This window comes from Scyliorhinus torazame, chromosome 11 (genome assembly GCF_047496885.1).
Source record: "Scyliorhinus torazame isolate Kashiwa2021f chromosome 11, sScyTor2.1, whole genome shotgun sequence".
NCBI lineage: Eukaryota > Metazoa > Chordata > Chondrichthyes > Carcharhiniformes > Scyliorhinidae > Scyliorhinus > Scyliorhinus torazame.
In genome coordinates, this window is record NC_092717.1 from 16,680,599 (window position 1) to 16,699,092 (window position 18,494).

The 18,494-nt window shown below is 44.7% G+C and overlaps 1 protein-coding gene across 3 annotated transcripts in view; it reads left to right on the forward strand.

The window, feature by feature from the left end:
• Positions 1–18,494, forward strand: part of ctdp1 (CTD (carboxy-terminal domain, RNA polymerase II, polypeptide A) phosphatase, subunit 1) — a 308,714-nt gene that overhangs the window by 85,869 nt on the left and 204,351 nt on the right. The gene's annotated exons all lie outside the window — the stretch shown is intronic.

The following is an 18,494-nucleotide window of genomic DNA, read 5'->3' on the forward strand; positions in this document are numbered from 1 at the left end:
AGCCGGAGGAGAACTTTGATATAGTGGGGTTGGTTGACTGCAAACTAATGTGGGTCACTGCGCACCAGGCAGTAGATCAACTGGCCTCGGTGTGAGTTAGGATACAGGTGGCAGCTTTTGAGATGAGCTCGGTTTTCAAGTTATTGGAACTTGGGAAGTCAGTGAGGGGAGCATTGGAAAGGTCAAGTTCGGGAGGTAACCAAAGCATGGAAGGAGGGTTTCAGTAACAAATGGGCTGAAGAGGCAGGAGCGAAGACGGATGGAAGACTGAAAGTGTTGCAGATTGAAAGTGTCGCAGGTAATTTGAGGAATGTTTCCCCCTAAGAACAGATGAGGGGGTTGTGAGGGGGGCAGGAAGGTTTGAATGGCAGGGGACACAAGAAATAGCGATACCTTTGTCTTTGAATTTGGGAAGAGGGAGGCCATGCGAAATAGCAAGATTGAGGAGCTGACCATGGGTATGAATGGAAGGAGAGATCTACTGAGCACAGGAAAGCAGTGAACTCCGAGAGAGCGGGATTGACAAAATTAGACGTGCTTTTTCCTTTGGAGGCATTTACATTTTGCATTTACAGTTGATAATAGAAGCATCGATACTTCCTTGCAATAATGGATTACATAGAACTGCTCATGGCAATTGATTTGAGGCAGTGGAGGAAAATAAGCCTTTGATCTGGAAACATGTTTTTGAAAACAAAATGTATATATTACTAAAATGTCTTTGAGTTGATCCATGTACAATCAGACCTGATGGCCGACTGGACGTCCCTATTTGAAATTACAGTGCCACCAGGTCTCGAAATCGCCTCTGGGTCTTCATTGCCGGCAAGTCTCGTGAGATTGCTGCAGTACCAAAATGCCTCCAGTATTGTGCAGAGTGAGTGGAGGTAAGAAGCAGAGAACCAATAACGGGGTCTTTCTACTCTTTGCCCCCCCTCCTCCCCTCCCCCTCCCGACTTATACTGGCACCAATCCTAACATTCCTCAGCCCCGGGGAGAACGCTTTCTATTGACATTTTTAATTTGCAACAAAAACAAAATGTGCGTTTCAGAGTGGCGGAATGTCATGATTCAGGCACGTCATTGCGATTACGTCATGTGCCTCCATTTAATGGATGGTCAATTGTTTTTGTTTTGTACATATAGATGTTGCACCGTACTTTGTTCCAGTTATAAAAAACAACTATGCTATTGGTGTTCCACGAATATGACTTACGAACCTTTGGTACTTTGAAAAAACAGGCCATGCAAAACCCTAAAAACTGGGGTTCACAAGCCTTAAGATGATTCTAAAATGAGCAGCACTCATCAATGTTACACAGTATAGAATGATACAGGATAGTTAAGTATAACAAGAGTATAAGACAGAAGAAGCATCAAACTAAGAATCTGTATCTTCCCACTCTCCCTCTCACTTTCTCTTCTTTTATTCCTCTTCCCCTATGTGCCTCTCTCTCATGTTTGTCTTTGATTTGTGAGTGAGACCAGAACAAGGGGCTATCAATACAAGATCATCAGGAATATATCCAATGGGGGAATTCAGGAGAGGTGTCTTTACCCATTGAGTAGTGAGGATGTGTAACGCTCCACCAGAAGGCGTAGTCGAGACCACGTAGTTAAGGAGATGCGAGATAAGAGAGTTAGGGAGAAATGATGGGAAGAAGCGTGGATGGAGCTTGAATATTGGTATATGATCAAATGTTTTTTTTTTCTCTGTGCGGTTAGGCCTTTGGAAGGCAGGCAAAGAGAGACCCAGTATTATGATTCAAGATGACCATTGAGATGAGGAGAATGGGGTTCTGGGCAGATGGTTTTCACTGCTGTCCTCTGTTGTGTATTAAAATCATAATTGTTCATGAAGGCCCGCCTTCTCAAACCTTGCCCCTCACCTGGAAAGGGAAAGCAGCCTATGGTCATCTGGGACTATGGCGACTTTTACTTGACTCAAGATCCATTTTAAATCAGTGTGGGTGATTGATTTGTTGTGTCACAAGAATCACTCCCACTGCTGACAAAGATTGGGCAGAACTTCTGGGTAATGAAAATTTCTCTTTACTTTGCAATATTTTCTTAATGAACTGGTTTCTTGAAAACTTTCAAAGAACGTTAATAAGCTTAGCACCTGTCAAAACCCACAGATTTAGACAACATGAGGACAGATGTATAGCAGAAGGCCATACCTTTGGCACAGACATGATTTTAAGAGGTAAGGTAGGTAAACGCGACAAATTCCCAGATGACCAGAGGCTGCTTTGCCTTTTGAGGGGGAGAGCTGGTTGGTGGTGGTTCAACCTGAGGATACCTGTGTGGTGGTTAGATATGGGGCTGTTGGCAGACCCAAACTTTTGTGCAAAGTTGGGAAAGGTGATTGAGGATTATGTGGGGCTTAATAGGAATGGGGAGGTTTCGTAGTCAGTGGTGTGGGAAACGTTGAAGGCAAGAGTGAGGCCACCTTGTTTATGGCTCAGGTGGACAGGGAGGCAAGAGAGCAGCGGCTGGTAGAGGAAATTTGGACGCGGATAGAAAGTATGTGGAGGATCCTACTCCCAACCTTCGGGCGAGGAGAAAGGAATTACAGGCAAGGTTTGACCTTCTGTCCACAGGAAAGGTGGTTCGGCAGTTGAGGCGGGAGAAGTGGGCTGTGTACGCGTATGGGGAGAAGGCCAGCCGCTTGCTGGCAGGCCAGCTCCGCCGGCGGGCGGCTGTGAGGATTGGGGATATTGTCTTTTTTCCGCACTCAAAACTGTTATCAAACCAATATATGCCAGCTGGAATCCACCCTAAGAAAGGCACTGATCATAAATCTTTAATGTCACAAGGGCGGCACGGGAGCACAGTGGTTAGCACTGTTGCTTCACAGCTCCGGGGTCCCTGGTTCGATTCCCGGCTTGGGTGACTGTCTGTGCGGAGTCTGCACGTTCTCCCCGTGTGTGCGTGGGTTTCCTCCGGGTGCTCCGGTTTCCTCCCACAGTCCGAAGAGGTGCAGGTTAGGTGGATTGGCCGTGATAAATTAGTTGTCCAAAAAGGTTAAATTATGTTACTGGGTTGCGGAGACAAGGGTGGAGGTGTGGGCTTGTAAGATGCTCTTTCCAAGGGCTGGTGCAGACTTGATGGGCAGAAGGGCATCCTTCTGCATTGTAAATTCTATGATTCAATGAAGTAGGCTTACATTAACACTGCAATGAAGTTACTGTGCAGCCCAATTAGCTGCCTCTGTTGAGTGGTCACCGAGAGGAGTTTCAAATATATTTCAGAAGTCCTGTGGCGAAAGTCTTTAATTCACTGCTTATTTAGGTGCCTTTGTTTGGAACATTGAGGCATTTTTCAGTAATGAGTGTAACCCTCCCTTTTTGAGAAGCATTGACACTGTTGCCCAGTCTAATACGCGAAGCCTCATTTATAGTACGCCTTCAGATAAATCATTGGCTTGGAGCTGACACTAATGATGAATCAGCTTTGGTATGATGTGCAGGAACTTGTCTCGAGTAATGAAAAAGTTGCCTTTTTTTTTCCCGCTGAGGTTCTTTGTGTCGAGAGCTGTTGGCTGAATTTGAACATGGGTTTCTTACTGATCGATGTGTGAAGTTGAGTAATTGCGTTTGAATTTTTATTTAGGACAGGACTGCAGAGAGGTGTGACACAAAAGTCTTGCATTAAATAGCTTCCAGCGCCGGGATAACAATGTTAAGCTTTGAAGGATCAAATGATTCTTCCCTGTTTAATGCTAGCACAGAGTACTACTGGAGAAGGTAGGAAAGTACCGGATTCGAAACAACTGCATTCCATCTGGCCAGTCCCGTGGGCAGCACGGTAGCACAACTGGATAGCACTGTGGCTTTACAAGCGCCAGGGTCCCAGGTTCGATTCCCCGCTGGGTCACTGCCTGTGCGGAGTCTGCACTTTCTCCCCGTGTCTGCGTGGGTTTCCTCCGGGTGCTCCGGTTTCCTCCCACAGTCCAAAGACTTGCAGGTTAGGTGGATTGGCCATGCTAAATTGCCCTTAGTGACCAAAAAAGTTAGGAGGGGTTATTGGGTTACGGGGATAGGGTGGAGGCGTGGGCTTGGGTAGGGAGCTCTTTCAAATGGCCGGTGCAGACTCGATGGGCTAAATGGCCTCCTTCTGCACTGTAATTTCTATGAGAATGAATATTCCAGTTATACAGTACCGATGCACGCATTTAGATAGTGCCTCTGACATTAGAAACAAAAATGACCCACCGCACTTGACTGCTGTAAAGAAAAAAAAATGAACACACTTCATAGGTGGATTGGCCATGATAAATAGTCCTTAGTGACCAAAAAAGTTAGGAGGGGTTATTGGGTTACGGGGATAGGGTGGAAGTGAGGGCTTAAGTAGGTTGGTGCAGACTCGATGGGCCGAATGGCCTCCTTCTGCACTGTATGTTCTAAAAGCTAATAGCCTCTTGGTGCAGGTTCACCCGACCAATTCCTGGGATGGCAAGGAGAATTTGAGGAGGCTGGGCCTGTATTTTCTATAATTTAGAAGAATGAGAAGCAATCTCATTGAAGTGTACAAAATTCTTACAGAGCTCGACAGATTAGGTGTAGGAAGGGTGTCTCCCCCTGGCTGGGGGAGTCTAGAACCGGGGACACAATCTCAGAATCTGGAGCCGATCACTTCGGACTGAGCTGAGGAAGGGTTTCTTCATCGTAGGCCGAAGGGCCTGTTCTGTGCTGTATTTTCTATGTTCTATGTTCATGCGGGGGAGTAGTGAATATTTGCTATTCTCTAGCCCAGGAGGTGCTGTGGCGATTCACTCATTTAGCAAGTCCCACAAAACAAAGTTGTTGATTTTAAAATCTGTGATGGATAGATTTTTATCAAGCAAAGATATTAAGGGGTATGGGCCAAAGGCAGGTATATGAAGTTAGGCCACAGATCAGCCATGATCTCATTAAATGGCAGGACAGGCTCGAGGGGCTGAATGGCCTACTGTTCCTGTGTATGTTCATGGCAGAGATTGATAGATTTCTAGATAGTAATGTGGTCAAGGGAAATGTGGATAGTGTAGGAAAGTGGCGTTGAGGTAGATTTTGTTTATTGTCATGTGTACCGAGGGACAGTGAAACGTATTTTTCTGCGTGCAGCTCAAACATACCATTTAGTACATGAAAAGAAAATACGTAATAGGGCAACACAAAGTACACATTGCAAATACATAGATACCGGCATCGGGTGAAGCATACAGGAATAGAGTATTAATCAGGTCAGTCCATAAGAGGGTCGTTTAGGAGTCTGGTAACAGCGGGGAAGAAGCTGTTTTTGAATCTGTTTGTGCGTGTTCTCAGACTTTTGTGTCTCCTGCCCGACGGAAGAGAGAATTACCTGGGTGAGAGGGATCTTTGATTATGCTGCCCTCTTTCCCCAGGGAGCGGGAGGTGCAGATGGAGTCAATGGATAGGAGGCAGGCTTGTGTGATGGACTGGGCGATGTTCACGACTCTGAAGTGTTTTGCGGTCTTGGGCCGAGCAGTTGCCATACCAGGCTGTGATGCAGCCGGATAGGATGCTTTCTGCGGTGCACCTGTAGAAAATTGGTAAAAGCCAATGTGAACATGCCGAATATCCTTAGTTTCCTGAGGAAGTATAGGTGCTGTTGTGATGATCCACCATGATCTAGTTGAATGGTGGAGCAGGCTCGAGGGGCGACCCCTGCTGTTACGTGCTTATTTGTGTGCACTGCTAAGCATTTGCCCAATTGTTCCTTTGGTTTGTTTGCCATGTACACAATTATGCTTTTGGTCTTAGTATGTTATTTGCCAGTACCCTGGAGAGTTCTATCCTGTGTTGTCTTGGATACTGCAGCTTAAACGATTTACGTTTGCACTCTTTATTTTCCTTCTCAAGTCTCATTGCCTGCTCGTTGAAAGAGCTATCCGATTAATCTCATTAGGCCATTCTTTCTCGATATAGTTTTCCTTTTTAAATGCGTGTACAATTCTTCTTTGACTGCTACGATCGAATCTGCTTCTACCAGCCTTTCAGGCCGTGGGTTCGTGGAAGCCGCAGTAAAATAATTCTCTTGTTATCCCCCTCCTGCTTCTTTTGTAAATTATTTTAAACCTGGCTCCCGGCTCTCCCGAGGGTAGGAACGGTTTCTACTTGTTTGCTGTCTTAAAAACTGCTCATAATTTTGAACACGTCTCTTGAGTCTTTCCTGAACCTTTTCTGCTCGAAGGAGAACAACTTCAGCACCTCCGGCCTCTCCACGTAACTAAAGCCCCTCTTCCCTGGTATAGGGCTGGTAAGTTCCCTCTGCAACCCCTGTCCGAGGCATTGACGTTCTTCTCAAATGTGGTGCTCAGGGTTGAACGTAGCACCCTGGCTGATGCCTAATGTTATGGCTAGGGTGTAGAAAACTACAAAGTATATCATGGAGTTCACCTGACCCACAACTGTTATAGATTTTGGTTATGAGGAACATAAGGGCCTACCTTTCAGGTGTTATTCAACAGGGGCCTTAAGCACTTTAAATCAAAAACAAAGTTTATTCTACGAATTCAGTTAACATTTCTATAAACACACACGGTAAGCATTTTTATCAACTACAAACATAAATACACCACACAGCTACTGTTCTATATATATATAAAACCCTTAATAACTTCCCTTTCTGCTGTTTCAACTTGATAAGAACACCCAATAAACCAAAAAAAAAACCTTTTAACAAAATAGTAGGTTTGAATTCTTCACAGAAAGCAGTTATCACTTTTAAATTATCAAGTGATCTGGACACCTTTTAACATGCAGAGAGAGAGAAGAGAAACCTTCTTTGTCTGAATCCAGCTTCTAACAGTGTAAACCGAAAGTAAAACTCAGAGCCGCTAGCCAGCTCCCAGCTCAGAACGAAAGTAAAACCCAGAGCCACAGCCCAGCTCCACCCACACAATCACATCACTGAAGCCATGAAATAATACAAAACAGTTCTTAAAGGGACACTCCCATGACACTAACCAGGGATTCATAAAGGTTTGGCTTAACCTCCTCTGCTTTAGTCCTTGTGGTGAGAAACCAGGGGTAGGTAGTGAATCTGTGGAACGCTTTACCGCTGAGGGCTGTGAAGGCTGGGCCATGAAGTATGGTCGAGGCTGAGATAAGCTGATTTTTAATCAGTAAGGGAATCAAGGACTGTGGGGATAAGGCGGGAAAGTGGAGTTGGGGATTATCATATCAAATCAGTCATGATCTTGAATGACCGAACAGACCCGATGGGCTGAATGGCCTACATCTGCTCTTAACGTCTTATGATCCCTTAAGTTTTCTTTTTCAACAGCTTTGCCAACATGCCTTGACCCGCTGCAATTGGGGAGAATATGCATACATCCATCACCAAGGCTCTCTGTTTCTGGGATCCCTTTATCATCATGCCATTTAGTATTCGGGCGACATGGTAGCACAGTGGTTAGCACTGTTGCTTCACAGCTCCAAGGTCCCAGGTTCAATTCCCGCTTGGGTCACTCTCTGTGCGGAGTCTGCACGTTCTCTCCGTGTCTGCGTGGGTTTCCTCCGGGTGCTCCGGTTTCCTCCCACAAGTCCCGAAAGACGTGCTGTTAGATGAATTGGACATTCTGAATTCTCCCTCTGTGTACCCGAATGTGGCGACTAGGGGCTTTTCACAGTAACTTCATTGCCGTGTTAGTTTAAGCCTGCTTGTGACACTAATGAAGATTATTATTGTATATTGTACATGACTGCAGACTCACAACCTGCCCTCTGAAATGCTCCAGCAAGCCACACAGTTCAAGGGCAATTAGGGGTGGGAATCAAATGCTGGTCTTGCCAGTGACTTCCACACCCCATGAAATAATAACATTTCATGCCATCCTGGATCATTTTGTTGTGTGTCGATACATTTAAATGTATCGCAATTTCCAGTTTCAACATTATCCATTTCCCTCAAGCATTGATGGGCCTATGTAGGCTGGGGAGTGGGTTGTGGGAGTGACCCTCCTTCATCTCAGTGGGCAGCAAGATTGAAATCTGGCTGGTTCACTCACCTTGACCCCATCAATCCGGTTTAATACATGCGGAATATTTAATGGCGAGGCATAGAAAATGTTTAATCATTTATATATTCATGGAACTATCATCAACTTCAAATGGTAAAAAGATAAAAAATCTTTCCACTTTAGACACCCTCAGTGGTGTGAGCAATCAACACACACTTCACTTCGCTTTGCCTTCACTTTACGTGAGAATCACTTCAGTCAGACCAGTAACTACCCCGATAGAAATCGGCAGAACGTGGCAACAGTCAACAAAAATGTCTTGCGGCCCGCACTCAGAACCAAAAGGAGCCACTTGTGGTTCCCGGGCTGCAGGTACGGGAGGCGATGGCATAGTGGTATAGTCGCTGGACTAGTAATCCAGAGACGCAGGATAATGACCTGGGGACCTGGGTTCAAATCCCTCCACGGCAGATGATGGAATTTAAATTCGATAAAATATCTGGAATTAGAAGTCTAATGATGACCTTGAAACCATTGTCAATTGTCGGAAAAACCCATCTGGTTCACTAATGTCCTTTAGTTTCATAGAATTTACAGTGCAGAAGGAGGCCAGTCGGCCCATCGAGTCTGCACCGGCTCTTGGAAAGAGCACCCTACCCAGGCCCACACCTCTATCCGATCCCCATAACCCAGTAACCCCACCCAACACTAAGGACAAATTTGGACAATTTAGCATGGCCAATCCACCTAACCTGCACATCTTTGGACTGTGGGAGGAAACCAGAGCACCCGGAGGAAACCCACGCGCACACGGGGAGGATGTGCAGACTCTGCACAGACAGTGACCCAAGCTGGAATCGAACCTGGGACCCTGGAGCTGTGAAGCAGTTGTGCTAACCACCATGCTACCATTTTGCCGTCCTCACCTGGTCTGGCCTACATGTGTCTCCAGATCCACAGCAATGTGGTTGACTCTTAATGTAGTATATCTGGACTTCCAGAAGACAATTGATGAGGTACCGCACAAAAGGTTAACACACAAGGAAAGATCACCTGGGATTGGGATAATTTATTAGCTTGGACTGAAGACTGACTAAACGACGGAAGGCAGAGAGTCAGGATAAACGGGTCTTTTTCTGGTTCGAAAGACATCGGGTGCCACAGGGTTCGATCCTCGGGGCCCTAACGATTTACAGTATAAATTATGGACTAGAATGGAGGGATAAAAGGTACAATAGCCAAATTTGCAGATGACACTAAAATAGGTGGGATAAAAAGTTGCAATGAGGAAATAAGAAATTTACAAATGCATATGGATAGGTTAGATAAATGGGCCAAAATTTGGCAGTTGGAGTTTAATGTGTGAGGTCATCCATTTGGTCAGAAAAATTGAAAGGTAACTGATGATCTAAACGGAGCGGAACTTCAAAGTGCTTCGATGTAGAGGGGTCTGGGCGCATGAATCACAGAAAACTAGTCTGAGGGACAGCAGGTAATAAGGAAGGCAAATGGAATTTGGCCTTTTATAGCTAAAGGAATAGAGCGACGCTAGCACATTGGTTAGCACTGTTGCTTCAGAGCGCCAGGGCCCCAGGTTCGATTCCCGCTAGCTCACTGTCTGTGCGGAGTCTACATGTTCTCCCCGTGTCTGCATGGGTTTCCTCTGGGTGCTCCGGTTTCCTCCCACAAGTCCCGAAAGACGTGCTTGTTAGGTGAATTGGACATTCTGAATTCTCCCTCTGTACCCGAACAGGCGCCGGAGTCTGGCGACTTGGGGCTTTTCACAGTAACTTCATTGCAGTGTTACTGTAAGCCTACTTGTGACAATAAAGGTTATTATTATAATCTTTATTGTCATAAGTAAGGAAGTGTTGCTGTATCTGTACAAGGAATTGGTGAGGAATTGGAGTACAGTTTGGGTCCCCTTACTTGAGGAGGGATGTAGTTGCATTAGCGGCAGTTCAGAGAAGGTTCATTGGATTGATTCCAGCGAAGAGCGATTGAACAGTTTCGGCCTATATTCGCTCAAGTTGAGAAGCAGGTGCTTCCTCTTGTGGGACAATCTAGAACGAGAGAATTCACAGTTTTAGGATAAGGGTTAGCAGATTTAAAACCGAGATGAGGAAAAATTGCTTCTGTCAAAGCGTCGTGAATCTGTGGAATTCACAACCCCGAGTGTGGTGGATGCTGGGACACTTCAGTAAATCTAAGGAGGAGACAGATTGTTAATCAGTAATGGGTTGAAGGGTTATGGAGGAAAGTGGAGTTGAGGGTGAGGTGAGATCAGCCATGATTGTATTGAATGGACACAGGGACTACATTGAAAACTATAGGCTATTTAGTCTAACATCAACTACAGGTAATGAGTTAGAAGGCACACTGAAAGAGGAGAAAATGGAACATCCTGATACTATTGTGCAGTGCAACTGAATCCCTCTCGTTCTAGATTGCACCACAGGAGGAAGCATCCACTCTACGTCTGCTTTGCCAATATCTTTGATCACCTTATATACCTCAATTGGATCTCATCTCATTCTTCTAAATTCAATCGTATTGAATGGCAAAGCAGACTCGAGAGGCTGAATTACCTACTCCTGCTCCTTACGTTCTGAAGACATGCTTACTCAGTCATGTTGCACTATAGTATCAGGATGTTCCACTTTCTCCTTTCAGTCTGCTTTCTAACTCGTTACCAGCAGCAGACATTAGACAAAATAGCCTGTAGTTTTCAAAGTATTCCCTGTGTCCCTTTATAGCGTTAGCTACTTTCCAAAGGCATTGGGAGTTTTGTAATGATTCAATGAAGCTACTTGCAAGTATGTGCTGGTTGTTTGAAGTACTGTTGTAAGAAACCCATTCTAAGTGTGTCCTTTTAACTTTCTCAGCCTAATAGCGTCTGCCATATCAAAAAAATGTATTTCATTTTCGTACTTGGGTAGCTGCAGGGAGAGAGGTGTGATGCAAGGAGCAGTAATAACCTGGAGCTCGCCGCCGTCGAGGGCGATGGAAGAAAAGGCGATCAGTGATTTCAGAAGAAAATTGGGTGTGTGCACATGAATGAAATAGAGTTGCGGGGCTCCAGGGGTAGAGCGGGGTAAAGGGACTGACTGGGTTGCTGTGCAGAGAGCTGGCAAGTCCTCGATGGGCAGAATTCCCTCATTATGACTATCATTCCCTGTTTGTCTGGAAATACATGTTTCATGATGGGGGAGATTGTGGGGCTGGTTTAGCACAGGGCTAAATCGCTGGCTTTTAAAGCAGACCAAGGCAGGCCAGCAGCACAGTTCAATTCCTGTAGCAGCTTTACCGAACAGGCGCCGGAATGTGGCGACTAGGGGCTTTTCACAGTAACTTCATTTGAAGCCTACTTGTGACAATAAATGATTTTCATTTCATTTTTTCAATTTTTCATATGGTCGTGTTTGTAGAAAGACGAATTCATTCAGTATAGTCGCAGCCTTTCTGTTACCTGTCAGGCCACTTTTGGGGGCTATCTGGGGCCCTTCTCTCTCTGTGGTCACCTACAGCAAACAGATTTACAGAAATGCTTCATTTTTGTCTGCTATATTCACCTTATTTTTCATCTTAAAACCTGTTCCCTGTGGTACAGTAAGATATCTTTAACTATAATGTTTCATTAAGACATAAGAAATAAGAATTGCAGCCTGGAAGAGCAGGGTAAGTAGAAAGGAATCTGCTGATAGGGTTAGACGAAGAGGATTGAGAAGAGACTCGTGTGGATCATAAGCACGGGCTTGGAATGGGTTAGGGTGGCACGGTGGTTAGCACTGCTGCCTCACAGCGACATGGACCCGGGTTTGATTCCGACTTTGGTTGATTGTGTGGAATTTGCATGTTCTCCCCGTGTCTGCGTGGGTTTCCTCCGGGTGCTCCGCTTTCCTTCCATGTCCGAAGATGCGTAGGTTAGATGGATTTGCCACGCTAAGTTGCCCCCAAGTATCCAAAGGTTAGTTCGGTCACGGGGATAGGGCGAGGGATTGGACCTAGATAGGGTGCTCTTTCGGAGGGTCGGTGCAGACTCGATGACCTGAAGACCTTCTTCTGTTCTGTGAGGATTCTATGACATTTTGAGCTGAATGGCTCAAATGGTTAAAATAGCTAACAGATAATATACTAGTTTTATGCTTACAAACCAAAGTATAAACCTAGCCTTTTGTTGCCTTTATCTCAGTTTACCGTGGTGATCATTTCAGACCTGTACCCTGTTGAGATCTGACTTCTTCACAGAGTTCTCAAACCTAACTACTGGCCCATCTAGAGTTTAGAATTATTTTAAAAATCTCTTGTGTTGAGAATAAAAACCTTGTATGTGGTATTTCCGAGGGTCTTTGTCTGAGCAATTTTCTGAATCAAAATAACATGGTTTTTGTTCCTGAAAACAGGTGTCATGTTATCAGTCTACGTCTGATTAGCTGTCTGAAAATGCATGGTGTTCAAAGTCCCTATCTGTTTTTCTGCGTCTGTGAAAGTATATGTATTTCTCACCAAGACTTTTGGCTGTATGTTATTCCAGTTCAATTTAACCCTTTCAGAAACCTGAGATTATTCCTCAACATTAAACAGAAGCCCCGACTGCAGACTTGTGGATGTAAAAGATCCCACGACAGGGTGGAACTCCTTAGTGCCCTGTCCAATTTTTACCCCTCAGCCACATTACCAAAACCATTGTCACATTCTTGTTTGTAGGGGCTAGCTTGTCTGCCGTGGAAACAGGTGTATGCATTCAGCCCTGCCTTGTTTACACTTGTCTTGTTTCCGCCATCTCAGAAGTAGCTCACTGCCTGTTAAGTGCTTTGGGAGACCCTACGGTTGTGAATGACAGGTGCTATATAAATGCAAGTGTTTTTTTTAAAAAAATATATCAGTGTGTAATTGTTTGCTTGAAATTGTTTTTATGATCGAAACAGCTGGAATGAATTTGTGATTGTGAGAGGCGAAGCTTCCTTTTAATAATGCATTTTTAATACCTTAATCTCAACCCACAAAGCTTGCTTAATGCATACATTAACAAGGACAATGAAACGCCATTAGCTCTCAGGAAATCAGTCGCACTGAAATGTACCTCAAATGCATCTACATGAAGCTTAAAACCGCAAACTGATCTCATCATAGATTCGATTTTCATTTCTGTTGAATCGTTTGAACTGCAATTTGCACATCTTATTAGACCTAGGAGACTCCGAGCCGGAAGGGAATTGGAGATCTTATAGTCGCTGTGGCTTATCCCACTGTGCCGTGCTCTCTGTATCCACTAGGACAGCCAACAAAACAAGTTTCATTGGAAGTTGTGTTTGTAACCTGCTGTGAGTGGAAAGAGGATTCACCAGACTGCTTCCTGGGATGAGGATGGCCCTATGAAGAGTGATCAAATAGACTAGGCCTACGCGCCCGGAACTTAGAATTGTGAGAAGCAAGCTCATTGAAACATATCAAATTCTTCAAGGGATTGACACAGTAGGCCCTGAGAAAATATTTCTCCCGGCTGGGGCATCTGGAGCACCTTCTCAGGATAATGGGTCAGCCATTTAGGGCTGAGATGGGGAGATATTTCTTCAGGCGAAGGGTTTTGAATCTTTTGGAATTCTCAACCTGGTCGTTGGAGAGTATCCAAGATTGATAAATGTCTTGGGTACTGGGTGATTTGAGAGATCTGGGGATAATGTGAGAAGGCAGAGTTGAGGTAGAAGATCAGCCTCGATCTTGTTGAATGGCGGAGGCCAAAAGGCCAGAATTCATTCTTATAAACCATATGTAGCAGAATCCAGAACGATAGGCCTCATCTTCTGGTGAGTCAGTGATCCACTCTGCACTTTCTTTGCTCCGGCAACACTGGGACAAACATACTGTCTCTCCGCATCCTGCTGGGATATTCTTTGCACAGGGGTCCGTACATTCTGCTGAAAGCTTCTAAGCAAAATTGTCCATTGGGACCTCCCGTTATATAAATATCCACATTTCTGAAACCCTTGGCTTTGACTCGGTGACTCGGTGGTAGCTGTGCCTTACTACAATCCATGTTGTCCAAAGTACTCTGAACCAACTTGTCTCTATAAATCACTCAAAATGCTTTCCAGAAAAAAAAAAGCCAGCTGTTACTCAGTAATGGAAATCTCTCTTGTGTAATATTATTTCGATAGTTAATGTTGTTCGGAAGTAAGAACATCAGAACTAGAAGCAGGAGTAGGCCATCTGGCCCCTCGGGCCTGCTCCACCATTCAATGATCTTTTGTGGACTCAGCTCCACTTTCCGGCCCGAACACCCTTAATCCCTTTATTCTTCAAAAAACTATCTATCTTTATCTTAAAAACATTTAATGAAGGAGCCTCAACTGCTTCACTGGGCAAGGAATTCCATAGATTCACAAGCCTTTGGGTGAAGAAGTTCCTCCTAAACTCAGTCCTAAATCTACTTCCCCTTATTTTGAGGCTATGCCCCCTAGTAGAGATAGTTTAAATCATTTCTATTTGTGGGTATTAGAAATACGGTGTATGTTTAAGCTTAATTTGTGTCTCAGTATTTATGTGCTAAGAAAGGGTTAAAAATCCCGGTTAGCTTCATGTTAAACACAGGTGCCTGCATGCCTATAAGTTTTAGTTTCACTTTAAAATTTGTCTCAATTGTAATTAAAGGTTTATGACGTAAAGGCATTTACTAGCTTCTAAAAAGTAAGCTGTTGCTTAGCGACAAGAGGCCCCCACTGAAAAGCAGTCGCAGTTAGAGTTCAGTTGGAACCAGGTAACTGAGAATAAAGCAGCTCTTACAGAAAGTGCCAGTACAAGCAGGACAGAAACTGCCAGTACAGGCAGGACAATGAAGTAGGGCGCAGAAAGCAAGTCCCAGAAGCTAAAGAACAGAAAGTTCTAGAAACCAGCAGATGAAAAATAAAGTTCCAGGAAGCCTTAAGTCAAAGGGACAAAGAACCGGAATATGAACACAGGACTGTTCACTGAAGTTAAAGAGAGAAACTCCCAGTTAAAGGCAGAGCTTCAATGTGCAGACCTGGAGAAGTCGGCGAGCGAGAAGCCAGACATCTGAAGTAATCCTAAGGTTGGCGACTCCTTATTGCAGCTTCTGAAGCAGTGGTGTTCCGCTGGTGTGGCTAGGTACCTGAGAGATTGTGTGGAAGGTGGAATGCACGTGGTGTTCCAGAGCAGATGGATACTGAAGTCCTGGATGTGGATCCTCGTTGAGGCATCGAGAGAAAACAGTTTTTTTCGGAGAAGATTCCAAGTGTGCTCTTTCAGAGTGGAGTTTGGAAACTATCGTGTGAAAGTCAGAGTTCCAGTGAGACCAGTTGGTTCACAATGTGACAAGTATCTGGGGGGAAATCCATGGAAGTTGTATTGATTGGCGCCTGTCACTTCGTTTCAGTGTAGTGTGTTTGATGGACTGTGTCCTTCCTGAGAACATTAGAGTATAAGATAGATTTCACAACTTGTGTTGTCCTTATCATTCTGAATATATTGATAAAGATATAGGTGGGTGAAGGAGTATTGCATTAGAGTTAATCTTGTTCACTAGGTTTTTTTTATCCTTCTATTAATGGTTAATCAGCTGTCCTGCCACTCTGTTCATCCAAATCTTGAAATAATAAATGAAAGTTATGATCTATCGAGTTGGGGTTCTGTTCTGGGGCCTGACCACCCAGTAGTAATATCAGCTGTAACAAAATCTAAAATGACCAAATTCTCCATATTTTTACATGGAACTATAAAGTAATTACAGGATACAAATAGTGTCCATTCAGCCCAACTGGTCCATGTTGGTGTTTATGCTCCGGTCAAGCCTCTTCCCACCCTCCTTCCTTCTCCTTTCTCCCTTGTGTGCTTGTCTAACTTCCCTCTAGATGCATCTAATCTGGTCAGCTCAACCAGCGAAGAAATCTCTCCTGTATTCCTTCTTTATTGGATTTCTTAGCGATTGTCTTATATTTATGGTTGTTGGCTCTGGTACCCGACCTCCAGTCCGCTTCATAATCTTAAAATACTTCTGCAGAGTGGGGCGGGCACTGGGGGTGGGGGCATCTCTCATAACCTCTCTTTGCTTTGGGGAAAGACTCCCATTCTGTGCAATCTCGCGATTTGATTGTAACCTCTCATTACTGGTATCACCCTTGCAAAAGTTGTTATCACCTTATCACCTTCACCAGGTTAATTGAAGCATTGTTAAATTTATTTTTGCGCAGCGAATATAAATCCTCGGAGTCAAGCGATTGATGAGCTGAATTTCAGGTGGTTGGCCCGTCAATTTGTCCAAGCAGTGGGACACTCCTCCATAATATGCTTCATTGTTAGTGCCTCTCCACGAGCGCATGAGGGGCTTGTACTGAGGCCCCAGAGGTGGAGGTTGGTCGCACAGGGGTCCTGGACCTACCCGTTTAGCAAGGACAACTCCCGCCACGGTAGATCAAATCCTACCATTGGACGGGTGGAATTTGTCGCGAGCAGCTTCTTCGCGGTTCCTGTATTTCCCATTCCTTGGTCCATGGGATGTGTGTTGGTGGACCCTGCTCAGGGAGATTACTCCCATATGGGGCGCTGAGATGCAAGGCAGGCAGTCGGTGGATTGAACACATCGTGACGGAGTGGTGAGTGAGGTCACGGATATTTTCAACCAAATTGCGGGATTTCTCCAATCAACGTGTGGGGGAGTGATGTTTACGAGAACCAGAACGGGGGAGGGTTTTTGAGCAGATATTTCCAGTTAAGCTGCATATTGGTGCATTCATTTATTCATTGAATTGTATTTTCATTTCCTTTGTACCCCTATTGACATTTTTATTTGAATATCCTAACCTCCTAAAAGCGTGGGCTCGTGATTCTTGTTGCTTTCCCACAATGGTCCACTCAACTTCCTATGTTAGCTGAAGTCAGGCTGTGCAGAATATATGCCGTGGGGTCAATGGACTTCAAACCTCAAAGGACTCAATGGTTAAGGAAACTTTCCCTCTGGCTTATGGTTTCTAATCAATTGATTTTTCTAGTATTTGAAGAAAAACTGGAGGCCAAATTAGAAAAAGGTGTGCGGGAACGCTTTGGAAAGAATAATTGAGGGGATGGGGGCGGGGGGGGGGGGGGGGGGGGGGGGGGGGGCAGTTGATTATGAGAGGAAAGTTGCTGTTCATGATTCAGGATCTGTGGTAGCTTTTGTAATTAATCTATAGACTTCAGAAACTTCAATGAGCAGACAGATTGAGTCGTACCCTGTTCGTACTTAAAGGTCATCTTTCAAAAAAGAAAAATTTAATTTTGAGGCAAACTGTCTCTAATTGCCATTTAATTATCAGCGATTATATATTGATGGTTACAGAATGGTAACTTTCCCAGTCTGTGACATTTGTCAGGTGGAATTTGAGCTGCAGACAGAGGGAGAGTGCGCCTCTAATTATCACTCATTCATCTGTTGTGTTGATGAGAAAATGTTAACATTCTAATTAGGTGATGACAAAAGCAAAATACAAGCAGATGCTTGCAAATGTGAATGAAAATAGAAAATGCTGGAAATTTTCACTGGGTCAGGCATTATCTTTATAGCGAGGAACAGAGTCGATGCTTTTGGTCGATGGCCCTTTGTCAGAAGTAGTGCTAATCACCAGCTCTAATTAGTGAGGTTTTGGCACTGATGTTGGGGGAGACGAAGAACAAGAGACCGACACAGAATGTCTTCCCTCTTAATGTGACTGATTTTCAAACTGAGCGTGAGTGAGGTGAATTTTCAATGTGTCATTTATCAGCTATGCTTGCTGCTTTCAATTAGAATGTTTCTAATTTGTGTATGTGACTCTGGCTGTGAATGCCCCCAACCCCGGCTGTGTCTCCCCCCCCCCCCCCCCCCCCCCCCCCCCCAGTGGTCTGCGTTTCCCCCCACCCTGGCCTGCTGGTGCTTGGGGTTGTCTTCGTGTCTCACAGGGCGACTGACAGAACCACTTGGATATATGTCCGGGGGGCGTCAGCAAATTAAATATTTGCTGAGGCCCCTTAGAAGATCACCAATCTGTGCTAAAGGGAAATAACGAACTTGCATTTACATAGCACCTTTCAACATTTCAGGACGCCCTTGGCATGTTAAAGCCAATGAAGTACTTTTCAAGTTAGTACTGTAGCACAGGAAGCGTTGACTCAAACAGTCACAAGTCATTCTCCAGAGACTTTCGAACCTTATTCTCGATAACCGACATCGGGAAACTGCCACTAAACCCGACCTTGCATGGTAACTTTAGTTGTGCCAAATCCTACATTTCCCATCTACAAGGGCACTGGAAGTCGGGGCTTGGCGCCGTAACAGAATCAAACTGCAGTGCTGCCAAAGTCATTGGCTCTCATCACGATTTCAACCTCTGTTTGGTACAAATGCAACGTCCTGCGGAGACTGGTAGCCTGAAATTAAAATCAGAAAATGCCAGAAATGCCCAGTAGATCAGGCAGCATCTGTGGGGGAAGAGAGAGTGAGAGAGAGAAGAGTTAACATTTTCAGTGTGTGATCCTTTCAGCACGCTGTGTATTC